General features: G+C 57.5%; 1 protein-coding gene across 1 annotated transcript in view; it reads left to right on the top strand.

The window, feature by feature from the left end:
- The first annotated feature begins 1,629 nt into the window (after positions 1-1,629).
- The window catches only part of MGAT3 (beta-1,4-mannosyl-glycoprotein 4-beta-N-acetylglucosaminyltransferase), a 36,859-nt gene continuing 10,917 nt past the window's right edge, over positions 1,630-27,571 (top strand). The window contains exon 1 of the mRNA XM_007975836.3: positions 1,630-2,492. The gene's annotated coding sequence lies outside the window, so the exon portion shown is untranslated. The remainder of the gene's footprint in view (positions 2,493-27,571) is intronic.

Below are 27,571 nucleotides of genomic sequence, written 5' to 3'. Positions count from 1 at the left end.
TTCAAGTGATCCTCCTGCCTCAGCCTCCTGAGTAGGTGGGATTATAGGCATGCACCACCACACCCGGCTAATTTTTGTATTTTTTTTTTTTTTTTTTTGAGACGGAGTCTCGCTCTGTTGCCCAGGCTGGAGTGCAGTGGCCGGATCTCAGCTCACTGCAAGCTCCGCCTACCGGGTTCACGCCATTCTCCTGCCTCAGCCTCCGGAGTAGCTGGGACTACAGGCGCCTGCCACCTCACCCCGCTAGTTTTTTGTATTTTTTAGTAGGGACGGGGTTTCACCGTGTTAGCCAGGATGGTCTTGATCTCCTGACCTCGTGATCCGCCAGTCTCGGCCTCCCAAAGTGCTGGGATTACAGGCTTGAGCCACCGCGCCCGGCCATTTTTGTATTTTTAGTAGAGATGGAGTTTCATCATGTTGTCAGGCTGGTCTTGAACTCTTGACCTCGTGATCTGCCAGCCTCAGCCGCCCAAAGTGCTGGGATTACAGGCATGAGCCACCGTGCCCAGCCCATGGAGATGTTATAATGGAATGTGCTTAGAGTGATGGGAACTAGGAATGGATCTTACACTTTCAAATGGTTGGGAAAACATCAAAAAATGTTTCTGGACACGTGAAAATGATATGAAATTCAAATTTTTGTGTCCATAAATAAAGTTTTATTGGAACACAGCCATGCTCATTCTTTTACATATTGTCTATGGTTGATTTTATGCTACTATGGCAGAGTTGAGTAGTTGGGACAGAGACCGTATGGCTGGCAAAGCCTAAAATATTTACAATCAGGCTCTTACAGCAAATGGTTTGCCCACCTTTGGTTAGAGCCAGCCTCCAGGAAGAAGAGAGCAGTGAGGGTGATGTTGAAGAGTGGGGCCAGACTAGGTCACCAGGGGCTCCTTGTGCCCCGCCCAGGCACTGAACTTAAGCTGAAGGCAAGTGGGAGCCATTGAGGGTGCAGGCAGGAGAATGACTTGCTCAGATGAATGTTGGAGTAGGATCACTCTGCTTCCTCAGCAAGGATGGATGAAGCCGTACACGGAGGCACCTGGAGCAGGAAGACCAGCCCTAGGCGGCCCGGATGGCTTAGCAAAGGCCTCTGGGACCACTCTGGAGCACATTCACTGGGATCTAGCATAGGTGGCGCCTCCCTGCACCTTCGACCATGGCGGCGCAGAGATGTCTGCTGTGTACCCACAATGCCTCGGGCCTCGCACCGCGGGCGGAAGTGGCTGTTCTGCTGGCCCCAGAGCGGAACCACTTCAAAGGCGGGAAACACGTGGGGGACGCCTCCGAGCCCTGTGAGGGATGACCCAAGCAAGGCCACGAGGAACCAGGGCACGACACGGTGGGCCGTCGGAGAACCGCTGGTGGGCAAGTGGCAGGAGAGTAGGCTCAAGAGGGTGGGCAGGGCCGGCCAGGCCTGGGCTGGCCGGGTGAGGGGGGCGGGGGAGCGGAGGCCCTCCCCAGTTATCCCGCCAGTGCTCGGGCGGCTTCGGGCATGTGAGGGATTGAGAGGGTCGGAAGGACACAGGCCGCTGTACAGCGGCCACCCACACCCCAAGCAGACACACAGGCTGTGTAGACACCGTAACAGGCCCAGCACCGTGCACACATCACAAGCCCAGGCCTCTGCACACGGCCACAGATGCCTGCCCGAAATCCCGGCCCAGGTTCACACTGGCACAGCCGAACCCACGCACACACCGCAACACGGGTCTGCACGTCCATGCACACAGGCACAAACCCGGGCACACGGAGTCACACCGACCCGGGCACGCTGCGGAACGCACCCGTCCACGCATACACAGAACGGGACTCGTTGCCCCGCACGCACACCAGGCCCGCACCCCGAACTACCCGCGTGCCCCGCACACGCCTCTGCGCAGGCCGCCCCGGGCCGTGGGCCGGCGCACGCACGGTCACAGGAGGGGCGCGCGCACACTCGCACTCACACACACTCGCTCGCACACGCACACACTCGATCCAGCACGCGCGGGCGGCGCGGGGCGGCGGCGGCCGGAGCCTGTGGTGCGAGGCGCCCCCGGCCCGGCGCGGCGGCGGAGCCCGGCTGGCGGGGGAGGGGAGGGGGTTGCGGTGGGGGCGGGGTGGGGGCCGGAGCCGCTTGAGCCGGCGGGAGCGGGCACCCCTGCGCGCCGCGCTCGGCCTCGCCTCCGCGCCCCCCGCGCGCCCGCCGCGGTCCCTCCCCCGCGCCCGTCGGCTCGCCGGGCCCCCGCCGCCGCCCCGGGGTGCAGCCGAGCGGCCGCGCCGGGCCCGCGGGACGGGGTGGAAGTGGGGGTGGGGGGCGGGGATCGGGGCCGGGCCGGGGCCGCGCCGCCCGCGATGCCGGGCGCCCGCCGCAGCCGCCGCCGCCGGAGCCCGGGATGGGGCGAGAGGCTGCGGCGGACGCCAGCATCTCCCCGCCGGGGACCCCGGGGGCCGCGGAGCCGCCGCCGCCGCTGCTGCCGCCGCTGCTGAGACCCAGCGGGCGATGGGTGAGTTGACCCCGGCGTCCTGGGGGGCGCCGCGGCCCCTCTATCCCCGCGCTGCCCGCCCTCCCGCGCCGCGCTTAGCGCCCCCCGCCCGGCTCCGCGGCCCCGTCCCCGAGCGTGACCTTAGGGGGCGGGCGCGGGCGCGGGCGCGCTGGGGCTGGGGGCTCGGGGGCCGCGGTGGGGGCGGGATGCCGGGGAAGCCGCTCGGCGCGGGCCCCCTCCCCCCACCCGCCGCTCCTCAGAGCTCGCTCTTCCCCGGAGGGTAGAGCCTCGGCGCCCGACCCCCTCCCACGGCCGGGCGGGGGACGTCCCCGAGGCGCGGGGCTCGAGCCCTGCTTTGTGCGCGGCGTCCCCCAGCCTCCGGCGCGGCGCCCCCCAACCTCCGGCGCGGCGCGGGGCTGGGGTGGGAGGCCTCCGCGCCCGCCTTCCCCACCCCCGACCCGGGACTGCGGCGGCGGCGGCCGAGGCCCAGGCGCAGTCGGGGTGCTGGGCGGGTGCGGGGGCTGCGGCCGTAGCTACCCCTGGGGACCAGGCAGAGGCAAGTGTGGAGAGGGCCCCCGGCCTTTTACCGGGGTGGGGGCCCCCGGCTACCTTGCACTGCTCTGCCCAGGGCGGGGGAGGGAACCTGGCTGAGGGAGGGCGCTATAAATATCTGCAAATAGTGAGTTCTGGAACCGGGGGTGGGGAGGGGAGTGCGCCTGGGTGTGTGTATGGGGGGGTGCCCGAGCTGGGGTGCAGCAGGAAGGGATGCCGCACAGCCAGACCTAGTGATCTGAGGTCGGATGAACCCCAGCCCCGGAAGACGCCCCTGAAGGCTCCTGATGGGGTGTGGACAGACACACTACCCCGGTGGGATTCCTCCCTGGTCCCCCACTTCGTTCCTGGGACACACCAGTCCAGATTCGCCTTGATGGGGGAGTTGTGAGCACTGGCATGTCACTTGGGAAGCGTGTCACTGGGATCCAGACATGGAGCCCAGCAGAAGGATGGAGGGGAGAGTCCCCACCCCTAGGAGCTGCAGCTCGGAGGGGATTTTCAGTCTAAGGAGTGCTAAGAGGAGCCGCTCTGGGTCCTAGGAAAGTTTGAAAGAGGGGTGCCAGCCCAAGAGGAAGAGAGAGCTTACTGGAAGAGAAGATGACAGGAAGCTGCCAGAGTTCTCTGGGTAGAGAAAGGTGGGAAGGGCGTTGTGGGCCGAGGGAATGGCATGAGCAAAGGCTCAGAAGTATGAGTGCCTGGCGTGTGTTGAGAGGTGGCAGTGGGGACAGTCAGGCACTGTGGGTGCCCCCTGGAAGAAGTGAGGTGAAGACGGGGGAGAGGCTGGGCAGAGCAGCCAGGTGGAAGTGAGGTGGGAGGGCACAGCAGGGAGCTGGTACTTGGTCCTGAGTACAGCAGGGGGGATGCCGCTACTCGGACCCCTTCTAAGGGTCTGCCTGGTGCCCTTGGTGTGGTCACGGCTGCTTGAGGCGCACTGGTGATTCTTTTTTCTTTTCTTTTCTTTTTTTTTTTAGGTGGAGTCTCACTCTGTTGCCCAGGCTGGGGTGCAGTGGTGCCATCTCGGCTCACTGCAGCCTCTACCTCCTGGGTTCAAGCGATTCTCCTACCTCAGCCTCCTGAGTAGCTGGGACTACAAGTGCCTGACATCACACCCAGCTAATTTTTGTATTTTTAGTAGAGATGGGTTTCACCAGGTTGGCCAGGCTGATCTCGAACTCCTGACCTCAGGTGATCCACCCATCTCGGCCTCCTAAAGTGCTGGGATTACAGGCGTGAGCCACCTCACCCAACCCTGATGATTTCTTTTTCTGTAGTAACTGGACCACCTCAGGAAGTCAACTTTCTGAGCCTTGGTTTCCACATCTGTGAAATGGGGAAGTTTTGTTTTTGTTTTTGTTTTGAGACAGGATCTCACTCTGTCATCCAAGCTGGGGTGCAGTGGTGTGATCATAGCCCACAGCACCCTCGACTTCCTGGGCTCAAGGGATCCTTCTGCCTCAGTCTCCTGGGTAGCTAGAACTACAAGCGTGAGCCAACACACCCAGCTAATTTTTTAAAAATTTCTTAATAGAGATGAGGTCTTGCTATGTTGGCCAGGCTAGTCTTGAGCTCCTGGGCTCAAGTGATCCTCCTGTCTCTGTCTCCCAAAGTGCTCAGATTCCAGGTGTGATCAAATGGGGGAGAATTTGATTGTGGAATGAGTTGCAGAGAGGATTCAATGAGAGGATGCACACAGGGTGCCTGGCACTTGAGCAGCACTCAAGAGATCACTGGCTGCGCTATTATTACCTGGAAAACGAGGCTGCCAATGCCAGCTGGCGGGCCACGCCAGCTTCACTGGGCAGTGGCCATGAGAATCACGAGAGGGCTGGGCTGGACGTGAACAGCAGAGAGCTGAGGGTGGGGGAACTGTGTGGTCCTCATACAATTCTGGGAAGAGACTAGATAAGCGGTGAGGAGTGGCCAGAGGCAGGGTGGTCTGCAAAGACAGGCCCTCTTTGCCTCGTGGGCACCCACCCACCCAGCCAAGGCATTCGGGATATCCTGCTGTGCTCCCCAAGAGCCAGAGCCTCTTTGCTCCCCAGAGTGTAGTGATGCAGCCCCTCATCTCAGCCACCCCCAAGCCCTTCATGTCAGGGGGACCAGGTCTTGGAACACGATGTCCTCAGGTAGGGGTAATAATTTACTGTGCTGGACAGAGAGGACATAGGCCTTGCCCTGAGGAAATTAGAATCCATGGGGGAGCAGATACCCCTGGGCAAGATGCTCCGCCTAGCCCTGTGCTGGCTGCTTGAGGGCAAGGAAAGAGTCACTAAAATTAGGGATTCCAGATCTAGTGGCCCGGTTCAAATCCCGGCCCTCCCTATCTCACTGTGTGACTGTGGGCTGGTGACTCTGCATCTCCGTGCCTCAGTTTTCTTGTGTCTGAAAATGGTGGTGAGGCCAGGTGGGGTGGCTCATGCCTGTAATCCCAACACTTTGAGAGGCTAAGGTGGATGGATCACCTGAGGTCAAGAGTTCAAGACCAGCCTCGCCAACATGGTGAAACCCCGTCTCTACTAAAAATACAAAAATTAACTGGGCGTGGTGGCAGGCACCTGTAATCCCAGCTACTTGGGAGGCTGAGGCAAGATAATCGCTTGAACCTGGAGGCAGAGGCTGCAGTGAGTTGAGATTGTGCCACTACACTTCAGCTTAGGCGACAGAGTGAGACTCCATCTCAATAAAATAAAATAAAATAAAATAAAATGGGGGTGAGATGCACTGTTACTATTTGAACAGCTTGGCATAGTTTCCAGTGGCCATTTACCGCTCCCTTCAAGAATGAGTCTCCCGATTCACCCCTGCCTCCTCGGAGACTAAATTGCCTGCCCTCCAAGATGTGTTGTTTATGTCCCTGATGTCTTCTTTTTCTCACTGAGTCCCCCTGCCCAGGGGCCTGCCTTTCCAGATCCATTGCTCCAACTGGGGGCAATAGCAGGCTGGCAACTGGCTCTCTGGGAAACAAACCCCTGATGAGTTGGCCGATCGCCATGGTGTAAATCCTCCCCATCTGGCTGACTTTAAGCCACCCATGGCCTAACAGGAGTGTCATAATGGAAGCTGGTACATGCTAACTGTGGTCCCCAGGCTTTCAGTGGGTGCTTAATAAATGATGGTTGAATGAGGAGGAAAGGATGCAGAGAGTGTTGGTCAGCTAGATTTGGGAGCTGCGGGTGATACTGTAGGTGAGAAGGACTTGGCAGGGGGAGGCATGGGAGGCCTGGAGGCTGGAGGTGAGGGGCCAGCCTGCATCAGCCCTGGGGTGAGACCTGAGGGAACACAGAGCTCCTGGTGTCCTCCCCATCCTGAGACCCTCTGCACCCCTGACCCTGATGCACACTTGCTTTAGCCCCTCCTTCCAGGGGCTCCTCTCCACCTTGGCCTGGCCTTGGGGTTCTGCACAGAATAGGCCCCGAGCTTAAGCCAATGAGAGCTCCAAGATGTGGCCCAAGCAGGTCCTAAACCTCATATTCCATTCCCTTGCTGTGCTGTTCCCTCGACTTGAATTCCTGTTCCATTCACTGTCCCCTGTAACTCTGTTGTCCATCAAAAGCTTCCTCATGACCCCCTTCCTCTGTGACACCAGCCCCACAACCCAAGTCAGACAGACCCTTCTCCCCTTCCGCTCTTCCCCCTGATGCTACAGCCCCTCCCTTGCACACGTTCCTGCCTATAAAAATATCAATAGCCAGCACATATTGTGTTCCTGTGGCAGCCAGTGACAGAGGTTCCGGGATAATCCCCTCTACAGATGGGGAAATCGGGGTGCAGTCTCTTGTTCGCAGTGACCCACTCTTTTTTTTTTTTTTTTTTTGAGCAGAGTCTTGCTCTGTCACTAGGCTGGAGTGCAGTGGCGTGATCTCGGCTCACTGCAACCTCCGACTCCCTGATTCAAGCGATTCTCCTCTCTCAGCCTTCCGAGTAGCTGGGATTACAGGCACGCGCCACCATGCCCAGCTAATTTTTGTATTTTTAGTAGAGATGGGGTTTCACCATGTGGGCCAGGATGATCTCGATCTCCTGACCTTGTGATCCGCCTGCCTCGGCCTCCCAAACTGCTGGGATTACAAGCCTGAGCCACCACGCCCGGCCTACACTGACCCACTCTTTACATCTTAGCTGCAGCGTCTCTGGCTCAGGGAAGTCCACACGCTTCCTGGTGTTCTTGCTGTCAGCTCCCGGAGCACCATGCCCATGTCCTTGGTGTGTTTGTTATGTGTTCCTGATAGACTTTCAGCGACACAGATACTGAGGAGGCCCTCAGTTAAATGTGCAGATGGATGGATGAATGAATGAATGAATGATTCTCAGCCCAGGTGAGCAGCCTTGCTGTCCTGCTTACTACTCCTTCTGCATCCCTGATGGAAGGGACTGACCCTCCAGAGAGCAGCCTCACACTACAGAGGGAGGGTACAGGGACCTGCTTGGGAGGCGCTATTGTCCCCACCGCCAGGAAGGGGACACTGAGGCTTTGGGAAGGGGCGGAGCTGCCCACGGGCTGGAAGCAGGCCGGGAACCCCCTCTCACAGCATGAAGCTGACAAGGGGACCCATGGCCTTGCCCATAAGTCAGGAAGTTAACCGAGTCTTCACGTATTTCTCCTTGGGCTGCCTGAAGTGGAATTCCCCCTTTTGGCTCACTTATTTTCATCTTTTCTGTAAAAGTAAAATTGAAACAATGGAAATCATTCACATTCGCTAATTACCCTATTGTTTTATGAAGCTTATTTGGCTCGAAACTTTGGTTCTTACCGAAGTGGGAATCCCTTGGGAGGGGTGGGTAAGGGCCAGGCCGGGGAGACAGACCTGTGCACGCACCAGGATCTCTTCAGAGCCTGCCCTCCGGCTGCCCTCTCTGGGCAGGCCAGGAACTTCCCAGAAGGAACAGCCCAGAGACAGGGTTCTAAGTGAGGGAGGCCGGCCCGAGTGGATTCTGGGACTCTGGCTGGCAGGCCTGGTGGTGGATGTCTCCCACGGTTGTCCTCCCCACCTTGGCCTCCGGGTTATCACAATTTGCTGCCCTTTATCAAGCACTTACTATGTGCTGGGCACAGGGCCAACCAACCACTTTCTATGCATTCTCCCAGAGATGTTTCATACCTTGCTGAGAGGCAAGCACTGTTATCATCCCTGTTTGGCACTTTGAGGGTACCCAGAGTCGGGCCCACAGCCGGGAAGTGGCAGGGCTGGAATTGTTTCTAGCCTATAGGACCCTCAGAGAGAAGGCTCTCTGGGTCACCCAGACCTGCTCCTTCTCTCTCGTGGGCTCCCAGCAGGGCCTGCTCCCTGAGGCTTGGAGCCCTGAGACAGCCATCGCTTAGTCTCTTGGCCTCCAGGCTTCCCCTTCAAGGCCCTCCTGCCACCGTCCTGAGCCCTGTCTCTGGAAGGCCCGCTCAATGTCACCTGGGCTGCCTGCATAAAGTACCTGTATGCCAGACCCTAGCCAGCCGTGCTGAGTCAGCATCTCACAATGGGAAGGCTGGAAACCCACAGTTTAAAAAATGCTAACTTGGACTCCCAAAGTAATCCCAGTACTTTGGGAGGCCGAGGCAGGAGGATTAATTGAGTCCAGGAGTTCGAGACCAGCCTGGGCAACATAGTGGTACCCTGTCTCTACAAAATAATTTTTAAAAATTTAAAAAAATTAGCCAGGTGTGGTGGCACACGCCTATAGCCTAGCTACCTGGAAGGTTGAGGGGGAAGATCACTTGAACCCAGGAGGTCAAGGCTGCAGTTAGCTGAGATCGCACCACTGCACTCCAGCCTAAGCAACAGAGCAAGACCCTATCTCAAAAAAAAGAAAAAAAGTAAAAAAGAAAAATTAAAAAATGCTGCCCTGAGGATACAGAGGCCTGTGCACTCCAAAAGCCAGTTCCCAGCTCCCTGGCATCTGTAGTGGCTGCTAGATTTCCCAATACCCAACCCTTGTAACTCAGATCCTGTGACCCAGGCCCTGCCTGTGTTTGTAGCCTCTGCCCCACCAGCTCTTCATATAATACCACGCTCGCCCCTGCCCCACTGCCCCCACCGTGCTTGCATCCTAGGACTTGCTGCCTCTGCCTCTTCCTGGAAGCAAGTCCCAGGCAGGCATGATGCCCAGAGCTTGCCTAATGCACTGGGCAAATCTCTCTTGGTGCGTCCTCCGCTTGCTACCTGGGGCCTGGCACGTGGTTGTGGCAAATTGTGGTGGGTGAGTGATGGTAGCTGCCACAGGAGAGGGGCACAGGGAGAGCTGGTGGTGACTGGGGATGGGTTGGGCCCCTGGGCTGGCACCAGGCATGCACTAGGGCCTGGCTCTGTGCCTGGCACGTAGAAGGCATTTGATACATATTTTTTCTTTTTTTTTTTTTGAGACAGAGTCCCGCTATGTCGCCCAGGCTGGAGTGGAATGGCGCGATCTCAGCTCAGTGCAACCTCTGCCTCCTGGGTTCAAGCAATTCTCCTGCTTCAGCCTCCCAAGTAGCTGGGATTACAGGTGCCCACCACCACGCCCAGCTAATTTTCGTATTTTTAGTAGAGACGGGGTTTCATCATGTTGGCCAGGCTGGTCTCAAACTCCTGACCTCAAGTGATCTGCCTGCCTCGGCCTCCCAAAGTGCTGATATTACAGGTGTGAGCCTGTGAGCCTGGCCGGATGGCCTGATACATATTTCTTTTTTTTTTTTTTTTTTTTTTGAGACAGAGTCTTGCTCTGTTGACCAGGCTGGAGTGCAGTGGCAGGATCTCGGCTCACTGTAAGCTCTGCCTCCCAGTTCACACCATTCTCCTGCCTCAGCCTCCCAAGTAGCTGCGACTACAGGCACCCGCCACCACACTCAGCTAATTTTTTTCTTTTTCGTATTTTTAGTAGAGACGGGGTTTCACCATGTTAGCCAGGATGGTCTTGATCTCCTGACCTCATGATCCATGCACCTTGGCCTCCCAAAGTGCTGGGATTATAGGCATGAGCCACTGCACCCAGCCTCTATCAGGCTTTATCTTTCTCCACTCCAGGACCGGAGCTCAGCCCTGAGCCCAGAGCACTTTGCTCTCCCCAGCTCCTGCTCATCTATGCCTGCATCTGACCTGGTTCCTGCTGAGAAATGCTCCCTACTGGGGACAGGGGAAGAGGGTGGCGTGCAGTCCCACGCAGGTCTGTTGTCTCCTCCTTCACACCACACAGGGGACCCTCAGCTCTCAGAGGCACTCTGGGCAAGTTTCCCAGGGCCCCAGACCTTAAGGTTCCCTCTGCAAAAATGGGTGGGTTCAGCTGGCCACGTGGCCTCTCTGGGCTGATCCCTTAGGCTCAGCTGCACCCCTCGGAAGGTTTTCCCTTGGGATATGGGCATAAGTGAAAAGTAGAGCCATACCCTCCAACCCACTGTGGGCATTCAGTGAAACCACGTGTGTAAGATGCTTTGTTAATTGTAGAACGCTGCACAAACTCATCAGGTCCCTCACCCGTCGGGCAGGCTCTGTACTGCAGACACTTAGACACAAACAAACCACTTCCCCTGCTTAGCACTCAATTTCCATATAGTGAAATGAGGATTATTTTGGCACTGTGGCCCTTGGTTCCTGAGATATGAAAATGAAATCATGCAAAAAACTCCAGCACTTTGGGACGCCAAGGTGGGTGGATCACCTGAGGTCAGGAGTTCAAGACCAGCCTGGTCAACATGGTGAAGCCCCGTCTCTACTAAAAATACAAAAATTAGCCGGGCGTGGTGGCAGGCGCCTGTAATCCCAGCTACTTGGCACGCCGAGGCAGAAGAATCGCTTGAACCCGGGTGGCAGAAGTTGCAGTGAGCCGAGATTATGCCACTGCACTCCAACCTGGGCGACAGAGCGAGACTCTGTCTTAAAAGAAAAAAAAAGAAAGCAAGCCTGATAGAGCAAAATGCACACTGCCCGAAGGTGACAGGAAACCCATGTTGATGTTGGTTCCAGCAAAAGGTGCATGGGGAAGAGAAAGGCCTGCGAGGAAGGCCCGGCCAGAAGCCAGCCAGGCCCAGGGGTGGCAGGATGGTGGGAACATTGTCCTGCTTCTTCCTCTGTGCTTTCCTGATGTTCTAGAACGGATGAGAAACCTTTAAACCAGAAAAATGCGGTTATATTCTAACAGTAAGTGGGAAGAAAAGGAGCCCTGGAGACAGCCGGCTCTTGCTTTGTCTGATTCTGAGGCCACCCCTTGCAGGCAGTGACTGGCTGTGGGGTCTCACCGTGGGGTTTGCCTAGCACCAGGCACATCCCCCAGAGCAAGTGAACCTGCGGCAGGAGGCCTGTGTTGTTCTTATTCCTGGAAATTGGGTCATGGGAGCCCAGGCCTGGAGCTCCTGGAATGTAGTGCTCTGAGAATTTTGTCCAAACACCTCTGACCTCCTTCCTCCGGAGCTGGTCCAGCCTCTTTCTTCCCCTGCGTCCCCCAGTCTCTTGGGCAGTTGTCGTGCTCCATATGTGAGCCTCACCTTCCTACTTCCCGGCCTTTGCTGATACTGGTCCCCTGCCCTCCTGAAGAGCCTGTCCCCTCCAGCCCAGCTGCTGCCAGAGCCCCTACTCCTTAGGAAGCCCCTCCTGCCCCTTCTAGACAGAGGTGCCCCCAGGGCAGGAGCCAGGGCTGCTTGTTTCACCTCCATGCTGAAGCCCAGTGGGCGTGGTCATCCCTGTTGGCTGATGTCGTTACAGTCCCAGGCCTCAAAGTGCCTTTCCCACTATCCTCCTACACACAGGTCAAGTTCTGCCTTGCAGTAGCGTTATTTGTCATCACGTCTGAACCTTGATCCTGGGTGGGGTCAGTTTCTGTTTCTGTCCTGGCTTCTGACTCTGTACACAGTATGCTTTGTACCCAGTACAGAGCACTCATCCGTCCATCCGTTCTTTCAGCAATTACTCCTTAAGTGCCTATTGTGCGCCGGTGACTGAGCTAGGTGGCAGGGGCACAGCTCTGCTGACATCAGGGTGTGACAGCTTGCAGTTTGCATGCATGTGTTTTGTGCATGCGGCATGTGTTTTGTGCACGCCACATGTATATGCACACAGTATGAACATCTGCATCACATATAAACTAGCATCTCTTAGGCTGTGCAGTCCTATAGGTACCTTGGGCATTCCTGATTAATTCATTCAGCGAGCATTGACAGAGTGCCCACCAAGCAGGTGCCAGGCCCTGACCTGAAGTCTTTGTCCTTGGGAAGCACCTGTCTTGTGGAACCATTGCAGTGAGAGCTGGTGCAGAGGGTGAAAGGCAGGGGGTTGGGGCAGCATCCTGGAGAGATGGGAAAGGGGGGGGGGGAAGGGCATTTCTGCCTGGCTGGGGTGTGCTCTGGGATCCCCTCTGCGACCCTGGGGGCATCCTAAGCCTAGGAAAGCTGGGCCGGACCTTCTCACTTTGGGAGTGCAGGCAGCCCCATCTCTTTGGTTCCACTGCTCTCAAGAGCCCCAAAGGGTGATGAAGTTAAGAAGGTAGGAGTGGGCAGGAGCCCTGATGCTGGACACCTCGAAGAGAATATGAAGTACAGTGTCCCAGTGTCCCAAAGAGGAGACTCATGGACACGGGACCTGTGATGGAGATCCTTCTTTCCTTCCTTCCTTCCTTCCTTCCTTCCTTCCTTCCTTCCTTCCTTCCTTCCTTCCTTCCTTCCTCCCTCCCTCCCTCCCTCCCTCCCTCCCTCCCTCCCTCCCTCCCTCCCTTTTTTTTTTTTTTGACGGAGTCTGGATCTGTTGCCCAGGCTAGAGTGCAGTGGCAATCTCAGCTCAGTCTCAAAAAGCAAAAAAAAGAAGTAGAACCTCCAGATGCAGACAGAGAGCCTGGAATCTGGAACTTAGAGGAAGAAACCTGGAGCAGCAAACCTAGAATGTGGGTCTTCCAGAACATGGAGCTCGGAGGCCACCACCTTCAGTGGTCAGTGGGGAAACTGAGGTCCAGGGCATGGGAGATCGTGAGCCTTGATGAGCAGCAGTGGGCACACCGGCGGCTCTGCTGAGTTGGACTGGGATGAGGACCCCCGCTACAGCCTGCTGGGTTCCTGACCTTGGGCACATCCCCTCTCCAAGCAGAGGTGGAGGGAGAGTAATTGGGAGAGGAAGAGAGACAGGGTGCCTTGTTCCAGCTGAGGGGTGGCTCCTTGGGTGCCCAGAGCCCCAGCCAGCTGTGCGCTTGCTCTGTCAGGACCACCCCCAGCAGGAAGCTAACTGTGACGCTCAGGTTCCCAGATCCCAGGGCAACGCTGCCACCCTCCCGCCCAGGAGCTGCAGGCTGCGGGCAGGTGTGGCCTTGTCAGCTCACCGGGTCCCCACGGTGGCAGAGCCACGTTCAAGCCCATTTGCTTGCTCAGCAGCGCACCTGCAGCACCAGGCATGAGGCAGTGAACACATAGCCGTGAGCTGCGGTTCAGACGCTAACCGGGAGGATCCTAACTGCTGAGCCACTCTTCCTTTCCCACCTTCTTCCCATAACTCCTCCTGGCCCTGAAGGCTCTGGTCATTTCCTGTATCTCCCCTCCGCCACCACTACCCCATTGGAAGGGGCCCTCAGGATTCACGTAGCTAAGCTGCCTCATTGAGGTGTGACAAGCCTAAGTTGGCAAAACAGGCAGGACTAGGATCATTGGCCACTTGTGTGAGCCCCAGACAGGCCTGAGAGCCCTGCAGCATTGACTGGAAAGTGTGGGTATGTGAATTTGGGGTGGTCATTTATTCATTCAACAAACTGAGGGTGAACACCTTTTTTGTGTGGGGCTCAGTGCTTGAGGCTGGGGACCCAGGGGTGTCAGACAACACTGCCCTTGTGTGGGGCAAGGGGTTCTGGGGAGTAGGCCGGGGTCAGGGAGGCCTGGAGAAGTGCAGCTCAGCCGAACCCTCCAGGAACAGGCACGGAGATTGAAGGGTGAGATTACATAGAAACTTCTGTGCCTCCTTGAGGGACTTGGACTTTCTCCTGAGGGCAGACTCCTGCCCACTCCAAGCTGGGGAGGGCAGCGTCACATGTGGCTTTCGCTTGGCTCATCAGGGCCGGGTCGGGGGGCCCGTTGAGGAAGCTGCTGCCATTCCTGTGAGTGGTGGGCTTGGGAATGGGAGATTTGGGAAGTGCAGGCAGTGGGACGGACAAGCCTTGGTGGTGGGTGGGGAGGGACCCAGAAGGGGGAGCATTGAGAACGCCGAAGTTGTCACAGTGTCAGTCCCTTGGTGCCAGGCTTGAGTCACAGGTTACCAGCTCAGGTTGTTGGGACAGCTGTTTGATTTTTACCTCGTTTGCCACAGAGGGTCTCAGGCCAGAAAACCAGGCCTGGTGTGGCCCAAAGCCCATGCCCACTGCCCTCCTTGCTGCCCAGCCCAGATCGTTCCCACCAGGTCTGCACCTCTCTGTCCCTCACTCCAGCTGGCATCGGGCCACCTGAGCATGCAAGCGTGCCCGCCACCTGCTGCCCTGTAAACATGGATGGGTACCGGGGGAGCAGCTTCCACTCCTGCTGCCTAGTTCACCTGCCACCTGGTGCGTGAGGGCCTCTGCCAGCCAACAACGCCTCCACTGGCACCCAGGGTACAACGCCTGGGACAGAGTCCCCAATGCTAGAGAAGGACCCAGAGAATGTGCAAGGGTGGGGCACGCCCTTCCCTCCATTTCCCCCCATCCCCCCTTCGCTCAGCCCGCCAGCCTGGAGATGGAGCTGAGGCTCTGCACTGAAGTGGCCCTTTGTACGTTGTCCCCAGAGGATGATGAGCCTGGGCGGGAGGGGCTGGCACTGCCGGGGCTGCAGGGCAGGGCAGCGCTGATCTCAGCAGGGCAGGGGCTTTCTCTGGGGCCACTGGGCAGGGGAGGAGCGCCTGTCAGGCGTGGGAACTCGCAGGCTGGGCCTGCACCCCCAAACCAGAGAATACTTGTCCCTCCCAGTCTGTTGCTGCTTCTCATCCGGGCTCCTGTGTCTTTGGACTGTTCCATCATCATCCAGCGTCTGTGCAGTGCCTGCTCCTGGGCAGGCTCTGTCCTGCGGGGTGGGGAACAGTGGTGGCTGAGGCCTGTGGTGACCCTGCTCTCCTGTGGCTGCGCCAGCAGGATGAGGGTGGGGGAGACATAAACAACAAAGCGGGATCACCTCCACAGCGATGAGTGCTGGGGGGCGGTCTGGAGAGAGGGCTTACGGGCAGGGGCAGCACTTCAGCCGGCTGCTCGGGGCGCCTGTCTGACGCATGGCATCAGAGCATGCAGGGACCTGAGGAAGGGAGTTCCAGGTGGAGGGATCAGCCTGTGCGAGGGCCCTGGAATGGGGCCACACCTGAAGAGTGTAGGAGACAGGAAGGTGGGGAGCGTGGCTGGGGCCTGGGGACAAGGGAGGCAAGGTCAGCAGAGACGCAGGCATCAGATGGCCAGGGTCCATGGAGCACAGAGGAGTTGGGGTTTTAATTCTGAGCGTGACGGGGCCACGGGAGGGCTTGAGCAGGGAGATGTGGCCTGATGGAGAATTTGCGGTGAGGGGCTGCTGCAGAGGCAGGAGGGAAGCTAGTGGGAACCTCGGGGCGGCAGGGAGGCAGAGAGAGGTCCATCCTGGGAGCATTTAGGGGAACAGGGCCTGCAGGCCTTGATGCATCTCTGCCAGGTAAGGCCGCACCCAGCTCAGAGGACTGGCCTGTGTCAAGACTGTTCGGATGTTATCCGTTCTGATCTCCTCGGGGTTGGGATGGCCTCACATTGCTGATAGGGGCACCGAGGCCCAGGGTATTCAGTGACCTGCCCAAGATCACGGAGGAGGGTTTGGAAGGGGCAGGATTTGAATCCAGCCCCTTTTGAGGCTAGACTCCAGAGAGCTATGGCCCTAAAGCAGCCCCCGCCCCACGCTGACTCCTGAGAGATTGCCGCAGAGGGGACTAGCTCAGGGTCCAGGAGAGCCCTCTCACAGAGGCAGAAACACTCAGCCCGGCCCCTCCTGCCCGGCTTTTCCTGGGCCTCCTTTGTTATCTGGCCATGGCCACCCCCGCTCAGACCAAAGGCTCTGGCTGCCCCTCTGCCTGGGAGGCACCACATCTCTGGGAGTCCTGGGGTGGGAGTGGGGGCATTCTGACCTTGGAAGCCAGGGCAGGGCAGAGCTGGCCTCTCTCTCTTCTCTTGTCCAGATGGACTGGGGCAGTTTATTGGGGCCTGTAAGGAAGGCTGAGTGGGCTGGGAGGTGGGTAGGGAGCTGAAAGCCCGAAGTACGGGGATCTTGAGGATTTATCCTACGGGCCTCAGTGGGTCCTGTAAGCATGGGAACTTTAAGCCTTTGTGGAGGGGCTGGCAATACGGGCCTGTTGATGAACTAGAAGAAGCTGTGTTCCTTCCTTCCTCTAACCTGAAGCCTTGTTAATAATTAATCATCTGCCCAATTAATAATTACAGGCTTGAGCAGCCCCTTCCTATGCCCTCGCTCCACTCCATCCTCGTCTCTGTTCTTCCTTCCTTTGCCTACCCAGCCCCCACTCCTACCCCCGCCCTTCCGGCCATCAGTCCCTGCCGGCCTTCCTCTGCAGAGATGGCAAGGCCCCTGTGCCCTTCAGAGTCCCCCTGTCCCCGACACTACGCAGGGCATCGGTTCTGTTCTTCCCATGAGGGCTTTTCGGCAGCCCTCCAGGGCAGGTGCCACACAATCTGACAAACGAGGCACAGGGGCAGAGGGGCAGCGGGGCGAGGGGCAGAGTCACACGGTACTCATTCACTCATTCTTTCACTGGATGCTATTGCGCTGTTCTCTGCGCGTCAGCCACCACTGTGAGCAAGACAAGCAAACAGGAAATTCCTCTCCAGGCTTAGGGGACAGCATGGGGGAACTCCTGAGCAGGCTGGGCCGAGGGCAGCCCCCCAGGGAAGACAAAGGCTAGGAAGAGGGAGAAGTCCCCGGAGGGCAAGGTATTGGAGGGTGGGGCTTTGTGTGCAAAGCTCCCCAGCAGCAGGAATGCTCAAAGCTCTGGGCTCAGCCTCCTTCCAGGGTAGGGTGTGATTTCTGTCTTCACCCTCAAGAGGGGTGTTCTCCACACTGGGGAATGAATGCCTTGCTAAGGGCGGACCCTTGGGCTTGGAGCCAGCAGTACAATAGCTGGCCGTCTCCTCTGGGCAGAATCGAGCCTCTGCCCCCACTCCCAGAGAGACCCAACTCCCTCCAAAAGGCTGTGGACTCCTGGGCCCCCTTGCAGGGGAGGCAGCATGGGTTCAGGCTCCCTGGCCCCTGCCCTGTCTCTGCCCGGTACTTTGTCAGAGACTTGGGGTCCTACATGCCAAGAGTTTATTTCTGAGCTCTTCCAGGCATAGGGTGTTCCTTGGTTCCCTATCCTTGTCCCACTGAGAATATCCAGCAGCCCCTCTGGGAGTCGGGGCGCAGTTCTCGGGGACCCTCCCACCCAGAGAGGGAGCAAGGCGAGGCTCACAAGAGATGGACCTACATTTTACTGAACACTTGGTCCTAACAGGCTCTACACCTGTAAAACCACAATGCCCCTACCTCCTCGAGCACCTGGCACCTAGGAGTGGCTCTGGGAGGGTGGGGCTGCCTCTCACCGCTGCCTGGTTACCTATTTTACAAAGGAGGAGACTGAGGCTGGAGAGGTGAGGTGACCTAGCTGGAAAGAGGTGGAGCCACAAAACCAGCCCAGATGGAGGGCGGGGCAGGCATCTGGCGGGACAAGGTCAGTTCCTCCTGCAGTCATCTAACTGACACCTGGGCTCAGCTTCTAGGGAGGAAACTGCTGCCACAGAGCTCAGGGTGAGTTGGGAGGCAGGCAGAGTTGGGGGCAGGTGGCCGCAGAGGGGACTAGACACTGTGCCTCAAGGCAGGTACCGGCAGGTAAGGGGAAGGAGGTGGCAGTGCCTGGGAGGGCCCCAGGCAGGGGTCAGGCAGCTGCGATGCGGGCTGGAGTCTTGGGGAGTGTGGGCCACAAGGGAAGGTCTGATGCATGTCACTCATAGGGAGTGCCAGGGCCTGTCACTTTGACTCACTGAACTTCGGTTTTCTCCTCTGTGAAATAGCAGTGGGAGGCAGATGTCCACGTGAGGTTAGAGAACAGCTAAGGTACTCAGCACAGCCTGGTGAGAGGGTGGCTCTGGGGAAGGCCTCAGATGTGCTGTCCTCTCATTCCCCCTCTTAGTCCTGTGTGTGCTGCTATCACAGAATACTTGAGACTGGGTAGTTTGTAAACAGCAGAACTTTCTTTTTTTTTTTTTTTTTTTTTTTTTGAGAGGGAGTCTCGCGCTGTCGTCCAGACTGGAGTGCAGTGGCCGGATCTCAGCTCACTGCAAGCTCCGCCTTCCGGGTTTGCGCCATTCTCCCGCCTCAGCCTCCCGAGTAGCTGGGACTACAGGCGCCGCCACCTCGCCCGGCTAGTTTTTTGTATTTTTTTTTTTTAGTAGAGACGGGGTTTCACTGTGTCAGCCAGGATGGTCTCGATCTCCTGACCTCGTGATCCACCCGTCTCGGCCTCCCAAAGTGCTGGGATTACAGGCTTGAGCCACCACGCCCGGCCTTACGAATCTGGAGGCTGGGAAGTCCAGGGTCGAGGAGCTGCCATATGGCGAGGGCCTTCATGCTGCGTCATCCCATGGCAGAAGGGCAGAAGTATCCACACATGGAGAGGGGCAGGGCTGACCCCATGCAGTTGTCAGGAAAATGATAACTAACCCACTTCGAGCCCATGCTGTTATCAGGAATAACTAACCCGCTCCTACAATAACAGCACAAGTCCCTCCATGAGGGTGGAGCCCTCATGGCCTAATCACCTCTTAAAGTCCACACCTGTCAACACCGCTGCACTGGGGATTAGATTTCGTACACGTGAACGTTGGGGGACACATTTTTCAGACCATAGCACCCCCTACATGATTACAGGCTGGCAAGGGGAAGCTGTGGACACAGGGGCTTGGGGATCCCTGGGTCTGTGGTCAGTCCAGGCTAGCTGGAAGTCAGAATCAGGCAGACAGCAGCAAACAAACTCCCCAAGGAGGTGGTGCAGGTGGCATGGGACCCCTCCCTTGCTTGTCTCCAAGTTCTGGGTGATCGGGGAAAATAATGGGGATAGGGGAATGGAAGTTAAGGGGAGGAGGGTGGATGGACGAGGAGGGTGGCCTGGATGGAGATGGGCCGGCATGGTGTGGGCAGGGGGCAGACGGATGCGGAGTGCCAGCTCCAGGGTAGATCGGGGCAGGGGTCTGCAGTGTGGGTCAGGAGCCAGGGCCTCTGGAGCCTCCTGGAGTCTGGGCCTTACCTTGGAGGTTTCCTGACTTTTTGGACCTTAAGCCTCCTTTAAGCTGCAGGAGACCCCGACATGGCGCACTGTCCAGGGTGACCCGTTCGTGTTGGAGTTGGGTAGTGGTGGGAAGGGCTGCCCTGGGTCCCCTTGGCCTTTCAAGGAACTCTGGGCTCTGGGAAACGTAATTCCAGCCTGGCCTTGCAGTGTGCCACCGGGGTGCTCACATGGTTTTAGGCTGGTGAGAGGGGCTCAGGAGGTTGGCAGGATGGGCAGATGCAGCTTTCCTGGGCAGCAGATCGGATCGCCTGCCAGAGCTGGAGAGCCCTGTGACCTGAAAACAGCAGGCCCATGGGGTCCTGCTGGCGGCTGGGATGAGAGGGGCCCTTGCCTGGGGCAAGGCTGAAGGCAGCAGCCTGGACTTTGCCCCTGAAACTCTGAGAAGCCCTGAGGCCTCAGATGGGTGTGGACCTTGCTGCTGTCACTTGCCAGCTGTGAGTTTGAGGCCCTGTGTGCCTGTGGAGGTGGAATGAAGCGAGGCCAGTAGCGCTACAGTCTTCACATCGCCCCTAACCCTCAGCACCGAGCACCTTCCCTGCACACTGACCCAGCCCCCATGGGCTCCCACTGCCTCCTGGCTCTGCACACAGCAGGTCCGTGGTCATGTGTGGCCCTGCAGAGGGGGCTCTCCTCATGAGGGTGGTCCTCTCCCTGAGAGATAAAGTGCCCTATGCCCGAAATGCTGCCAGCAGTAGTCATTCCTTTGGCTAATCCCAAACATTCACTGAATGTTTGCTCTGGGCTCTTTGGGCAGGATCCACTGCCCACTTCTGGCCTGGCCTGTTCCCCCAGGCCAAGTTTACGCCTCTCCATTCCAGGCTCTGTGTGTAAGAGGTAGTTGGAGCCCTCGGGCCCTCTGAAATGTGCACATGCACCACTAGCCCTGGGTGGGACATCCGCCCTCTGCTCCCTGATGTCCACAAGGTCCCTCTCTGCCTGGACTGGGGGCTGAAGATCCAAAACGGAAAAGCCCCAGCCCAGCACCCCTGCCTCTCTGGAGTCAGAGAGACCTGGGTTCTACTTGTGGTGCAGCCCCCACCAATCACCCTCTCCTCAGGGCCTCCATCTCCTTGCGGGTGGAGTGAGGGGTGAATTCACAGCAGGGGTTGCCAAGCTTCTTTTTTTTTTTAAACTATAGAAGTTTTCCTTCAAACAAAATCTTGCAAGGAACTCAGTGTCTAAAATTGAAAAGCTGGGCCGGGCGCGGTGGCTCAAGCCTGTAATCCCAGCACTTTGGGAGGCCGAGATGGGTGGATCACGAGGTCAGGAGATCGAGACCATCCTGGCTAACACGGTGAAACCCCATCTCTACTAAAAATACAAAAAAATTAGCCGGGCATGGTGGCAGGCGCCTGTAGTCCCAGCTACTCGGGAGGCTGAGGCAGGAGAATGGCGTGAACCCAGGAGGCGGAGCTTGCAGTGAGCCGAGATAGTGCCACTGCACTCCAGCCTGGGTGACAGAGCAAGACTCCGCTTCAAAAAAAAAAAAAAAAAGAAAAAAAAAAAGAAAAGCTGGGAACATCTTCTTGATTGTGTTTTTTGGGGCGGGTCCCTGGGCTTTGTTTTTTCTCCCCCTTCACTCCACCTCTCTCTCAGGTCCCAGGGAACCTGGAGGGGAGTTCCAGGGACCCCCAGAGCTGCATCCCTCCCTCCTGTAGTTACCCAATGCTCTATGAGCCCCTCTCAGCCGGGACCTCAGCATCGGCTCACCACTGCCCTGCCCCCAGCCCTCCCCTTCATCACAGGCCGTCTCAGGTTGGGCGCCCTGGGATGCTCCTTTGCTGCAGCTCCGTGGCTGTCCCCGTGAGGGTCCTCCCTCAGTGCAGCCCCATCGCTCCAGTGGTGCTGGCGCGGTGAACCTGGTTGGCTCCCTGCCTCCCGGTTCAGTCTAAACGGCACAGTCTAGTGTAGGAGCCACTAGAGCATGCAGCTATTCAAATTCAAATTAAATTAAATTAAGCCGGGTATGGTGGTAAGAGACTAGTCCCAACTACTCGAGAGGCTGAGATGGGAGGATTGCTTGAGTCCAGGAGTTCACATCCAGCCTGAGTAACATACGTCTCGTCTCTAAAAAACAAAAACATTATGGAAGGAGCCTCTGGGGACGAGGAGCTCTTGTCCTGAGTGGACCAGTGACCAGTGCAGGAGGGGTGGAGTCCTAGCAGGGGTAGAGCCCAGCTTTGGGAACCAGCTTTCCCAGGCACTTGCCGGCTACTCCGTGGGAAAGTCCTCAGGCAGCCTGTAGGGAGCTGGGATCAGCTGATGGGGATGGGTTTGGAGGGGAGAGAGTAGTGCACAGGGACTGGAGGTGGGGGAGGGGTGGGGTTGCCATGGAAAGGGCTCCTGGGATGGGTCTTGGGCTGAGCCTTTGGCAAGGCCTCCACCCTGGGGCTGAGCCAGCAGAGAGTGGGGCTGACTCCGTGAGGCCCAGACTTTTGTGGGTATTCTGGTGGCCTGGGCACCCTGTCCTCCCTGAACCCTGCCTGCCTAATCTAAGAACTGCTCCCTTTGTAGCTCTGTCTCTCCTCTCTTGGCCTAGTTTCTTCATCCATGAGTGGGCATAGCAGAAGCTGTCTGACCTGCCCCGTGGTAAACGGGATTTGCAAGGATTTGACTCTGGCCATCCAGGGAAGATGGAGTTTTTGACCAGGCCTGGCCCCTGAAGCAGACTTCTTCCCTCTGAGCCTGCTAGGGAAGCAGAATTCCCCGGGGCTAGGTGTCATGGTCCACTAGGCCCTCCCTCGTCCAGGCCACTTGTGTTGAGCCTGGAGCAGAACCCCCACATCTGTAGTCCTCCTGTCAGCTTGGGGAGTCTCAGTTTCCATCTGTTTCATTTCCATCAGCTGTGTGTGGCTGAGCAAGTCACCTAACCTCGAGGCCTCCATGTCCTTATCTGCAAAATGGAGACACACGTAGCTGCATCCCCCGTGTCCAGCGGTAGCTGGACTGATATGTCGACTACAGAGTGACCACTTTGTGTAGGCTTCCCTGTGGGTGGGTGTCAGTCAAAGGAGTGAGTCAGATGATGAGAGGGGAGGACAGCAGAGCAGCAGTTGTCTCTCCAGTCTTGCCAGGACTCCAGGATTGGCCATGTTCTGCAGCCACCGCCTCTACCTGTCTCCCCATGTGGGATCCTGAAACCTCAAGCTGCATTTAGTCTCAAAGTCCAGGGGAGGTGCTCACTGTCTTCTGACCCCTGAGATGCCGACTCCCTCTGCCTTACCCTGGAGAAGGAACCAGTAGCAGAAGCTCCAGGGAAACTGATGAAGGTCAACAGAAGGAGGAATTTCTAGCAGCCCAAAGGGATTGGAATGGGTGGCCCGTGGGAGTGGACATGCAGAGGCACTGGCCTGGGGTGAAGGCTTGGACCAAATTCTTACTCACAAGCCCTCTGGAGCCAGGAGAGGAGTCTGCAGGCCCCAGCTGGGCCACATTCCCCAGATTCTGGCCTTAGGTCCTGAATGCCTGGAGAGTTACTGAGAAAGGCCCCCCAGGCTGAGGGTGCCAGTCAGGATTAAGCAGCCCCCCAACTGGCCCACCTCCCTTTGTACCTTAACAAAGGTGTCTTTGTTACCTTTCTTAAAGGTAATAAAGCCGGTCAGGAGCAAAGCCTGGCATGTTCAGGGGGTCATCTGCATTTGGTCATCCAGCAGGAAACCCAAATGGAAGGAAAGAGAAAAGAAATGCATTTATAGAACCTCTGCCAATGGCCAGGTTCCATGCAGAATGCTTTGACACCATGGCTCAGCCAGGTCTCCCACAGGACTGCAAAACAGAGGGTGACATCTTCCTTTTACATTGGAGAAGACTGAGGACCAGAGAGGCTAAATAACTTGCCAAAGGGCACACAGCAAGTAAGTCATGGCACTGGGATTCAAACCAAATCCTCCAGACTTACAGTAACAGAGGAGCCGGCGTGTCCTGAGCATCTGTTGTGTGCTTAGGTGTGGTCCCTAGGTTTTTGTGGGGACTAACTCACTCAACTCTCACAACAACCCTGTGAGATAGAAATGGTTATACCTGCATATCATGGAGGGGGAAACTGAGGCAAGGGGCGGCAGAGTGACTTGCCAAGGTCACAAGCAGTGTTCGGATCTGGCCACTGTGGTCACTGGCCTAACCTGTGCCCCAGGAGCTGCTGTATATGGCAGGGATTGCCGCAAAGATGTGCCTCCTACCTTCCTTTTGGAGGTGGCAGAGCCCTCAGGTCGCATGGGGCAGGACCAGGCCAAGTGGAAGCTGGGCACAGGGAGGCGGGCTTCTGCGCAAAGCCCTTTCATGCAGATGAACTAAATCCTGGAGAGGTAGTGTGGGTCCACCCTGAGGTGTACCAGGGCTGGGGGTCATGGATGGGCCACTTCCTGCCCAGAATTGGAGACTGGAGGTTGTGCCTGGCAGCCTCCAAAATGCCCCTCATGGACATTCCAGGGATGCCCTGAGTGCCCACTGGGTGTTGGGCCTGCCCACTGCTGGACACGTGACAGCTGGCCCCTTCTCCCAGTTGGAGGAGTTGAGTGCCCAGTGACTGTCCCCCAGCTGAAGACACGAGAGATCAGGTGTTGAGGGGAAGGCAGAGAAGGGGCCAGAGGGTGGTGGACAGGGGAAGTGGCTGTTAAGACATAAGCCGTCTGAACCACGGAGGAGGGTGGCAGGGGCAGGGTGAGGCCAGCCAAGGGCACCCTGGGGGCTGAGCTAGGACCCTGGCCAGCGCAGGCAAGCTCAGGACCACGGAGAGCTCCACAGGAGCTGCCCATCACCAAGTGACAGCTGTCAGTGTGAGTCTGTGCCTGGAAGGCTGCTACCTGCCTGACCAGCTCCCACCGTCACAGCCAGGGGCCTCTGGGGAGCACCTCCCTTCTCCCTGGCCAGAAGCCCCTGGCTGGGCTCCACCTGAGTCCTATGAAGTCATGGCTGGGTCATGGAGTTTGGGCTCATCAGCTTCCCTCCCTCACAGCCCGTCAGGCTTCCAAGCAGAGCCAGAGAAAAATGGCACAAGAAGTGGGAAGAGGGAGGGAAGGAAGGAAATCTGTCCAGCTCAGACCCTCTGGGCTATGGCCACTGCCTGAGGCGTTCCTGCTGCCATCGTGGGTCAGCCTCAGCCTCCCTCTTCCAGGATCACCTGGCTGCCAGGAAGCACCTGGCCCATGCTCTACCACCTATCCCAACAGACCCAGGCCTGGCCAGAGGCGGTGGCCCACAGCTGCAGTCCCAACACTGGGGGACCGAGGTAGGAGCATCACTTGAGCCCATGAGGTCAAGACCAGCCTGGTAATGTAGGGAGACCTCATCTCTACAAAAAAATGTTTAAAAAATCAGCCGAGTGGTGGCGCACACCTGTGGTCCCAGCTACTTAGGAGGCTGAGGTGGGAGGATCACTTGAACCCAGGAGTTTGAGGTGCAGTGAGCCTTGACCATGCCACTGTACTCCAGCCTGCCTGGGTGACAGAATGAGACAAGACCCTGTCTTAAAAAAAAAGTTAAAAGGCACAGGTCCCTGGAGCTGGGTGCAACTCACAGGGTGTCTGGCAGTGGGATGGGGGTGGAGCCTCAAGCCCCCCTTTTCTTGGAGTCTCAGGAGGCGTGGCTTCCCAGCCCGTGGCCCCTCCTCACAGCAGGTTTAGGTTTTGCTCCCTGGTGCCCTGAGATAGGACACCACCAGCTGAGGCTGAGGCCCTGCCAGGGACTCACCTCCAAGCCTCTACTTCTGGTGTGCCCCCACCCAAAGGCTCACTCTTTCTCTTCTCTGCCAGGCTGGGGAATAATAATAGGGAGAAGAGTTACCACTTACCACTGAGTGCTTACTATGTGCTAAGCATCTCATCGATGAGAAAACAGAGGTACAGAAAAGTGGTTAACCTGCACAAGGACACACAGATAGGAGTGGCAGAGCTGGGATTTGAACTGGGGAGTCCAAGCACATAGAAGTGACAGTGAGGGCATTGTGGAGGCCCAGGGCAGTGTGGGGTGGTCTCATTGAGCACCTGCTGTGTACATTCCCTGCTGCAGGGAGCTTGTGTGCCAGCTGGGAAGACAGACATAGGGGGAAATGAGCCTCGTGTTGACGGGCTGGGGCTGTGGACAGGTGTCTCTGATGCTCACTTGAAATAAGCAGGGCAGAGATAATGATACCCATTTTATAGATGGAGGAGTTGAGGCTGAGAGAGGTCAGGTGATCTGCTCTGTTCATAGTGACTATAGGAACGTCGACGATGCTGAGGAGCAGTGGGGAGGCTGGGAGAGTTCGAGATGGGCTCTGGCTTGGGCAGAGGCAGGTGCTTTGGTTCCAGGGAGGCTGATCTTGGCACAGAGCAGGCATCTAAGAAATACTAGGTGAATTTTAACGAACTGAGTAAGGGCCAGAGTATGGCATCTGCGCTATCAGAGATTAGCCTTGGCAATGAGAAGGAGCTGGAGAGGGGTTTTGTCCTCAGAGAGCTGCCTGCCTGGGTCACAGAGGGCAATGACCCGGCCCAGGGGAGGTCCCAAGCCATCACTCGGCTGATCTTATTCTCCAGGCAGGTCCTGACCACGGTGAGCCTCCTGGCTTCCTGAGCTGCTGGAGGACCTCAAGCCAGGTACATCCAGGGAAGTGAGCAGGAGTGGAACAGTGGGCTGGACGATGTCCCCTCACTGCTTTGAGGCCACAGGGGGACCACAGACATAAAGCGTCTCCCACCCCGCCCATCTCTCAGGTGAAGCTTCTAGACAGCATGCTGCAGAAAGGACCTGAGGTTTAGATCTAGAGATGAAGGTTAGCCCAGGACCTGCTGCTAGCCACTGTTTGACCTTGGCCATGTCCTTCACGCCCAACCTCACTGTTGGTGTCTGCAGGAGAAGTAGTGGTTAGGGCAAGGCCCTGCAGAGACAGATGCTGGCTGCAAGCCCCAGGTCTGCCGGATAGGGCCGGCCGCCTTCACCCCAGTCAAGGGCTGGTCTGTTCTTCCAGTGCCTGGGGCCACCCAGTATGCTGCCTTGCTCACATCTAGCTCTTCAGCAGATCCAGCAGCCTCTGAGCACACTCTACACCCTCCACCCTGGTGGAAGCCACCCTGACTCGCCTGGGCAGTTCCCTGTGGCCTCCTGACTTCCCCTGCCCTGCCCTTGAAGTGCCCATCCATTCTCAGCAGAGCAGCCAAAGTGAGCCATTCACACCAAGGTCAGGCCATGGCCTCCCTTCTCTGAATCCTCCAGTGAAAGCCACATTTCTAACCGTGGCTCCAGGCCCTGTGTGATCTGGGTTCGCTCCCTTCCCCCCGTGTCCCCTTGCTTGCTCCGTCCCACCCGCCTTGCCGTTCTTCACTCTTGCACACATACTCCTGCCAGGGCACCGGTTGTGTCTTCCGCCTGGAACATTCTTCCTTGGCACCCTCTCCCGCATGGAGTCTCTGCTCACGTCACCTCCTCGGTGACCCTGCCCTGCCCGCCCCATTCATTGCTGGACATATGACGCACTCGCTCCTGCCGGTTATGCGCTTTGTCTTTCTCCAGAGCACAGCCTCTTTGGGCACGCAGTTTTCTGACCTGACTCGTGTGTTTGCAGTTTACGCAGCCTCCCTACCCTGCTGGGTGCTGAGCAGGCTCCCTGAGGGCAGGGATTTTGGTCCGTCCTGTCTCCCCATGTTCCCAGTGCTCACTGAGGTGCCTGGCACACGGGGCTCTGGCAAAATTGTTGCTGAGTGAATGAGTGACATGGGTTGGGTGAGCACCCTGTGGCATGTTGTATGGATCAGATGCCACAGGGGCTGCACCATCCACTGGGTTGTCTTCACTGGTCATAGGTGGACTCCTCAGGGGCCCTGTCACTCTACTTGGATCGAACTTGGCAGCTGGAAGGGGCTCAGGACAGCTTTAGCCCTGGACACAACCCCGTGATTGACCCTACAGGGTCCAGTATGATCCTTCTATTGTGCAATGCTGTGCAAGCGACATCATCTCCACGGCCTCGGTTTCCTTATAGAAGGGGACCTGTTTCATGTTGGGAGGATTCAGTGCAGTCACGCGTAACCTGCTTAGGACAGTGTCTGGCATGTCAGCCTCAGTGATAGTTTTATTGTTACACCTGAGGGTGTGTCAATGCTTTGTTGTTTTTGCTTTTGACATAAGAGTCTCACTACCCTGCCCAGGCTGGAGTACAGTATTGCGATCTCAGCTCACTGCAGCCTTGACCTGCAGGGCTCAAGCAGTCTTCCCACCTCAGCTTCCCAAGTAGCTAGAACTACAGGCACGTGCCACCACGCCCTGCTAATTTTTGTTTTGTTTTGTTTTGTACAGACAGGGTTTAGCCATGTTGCCCATGCTGGTCTT

The sequence above is a fragment of the Chlorocebus sabaeus genome, chromosome 19 (assembly GCF_047675955.1).
Source record: "Chlorocebus sabaeus isolate Y175 chromosome 19, mChlSab1.0.hap1, whole genome shotgun sequence".
Lineage (NCBI taxonomy): Eukaryota > Metazoa > Chordata > Mammalia > Primates > Cercopithecidae > Chlorocebus > Chlorocebus sabaeus.
Note: the sequence above shows the minus strand (reverse complement) of the source record. Positions and strands in the feature narration are given on the sequence as shown.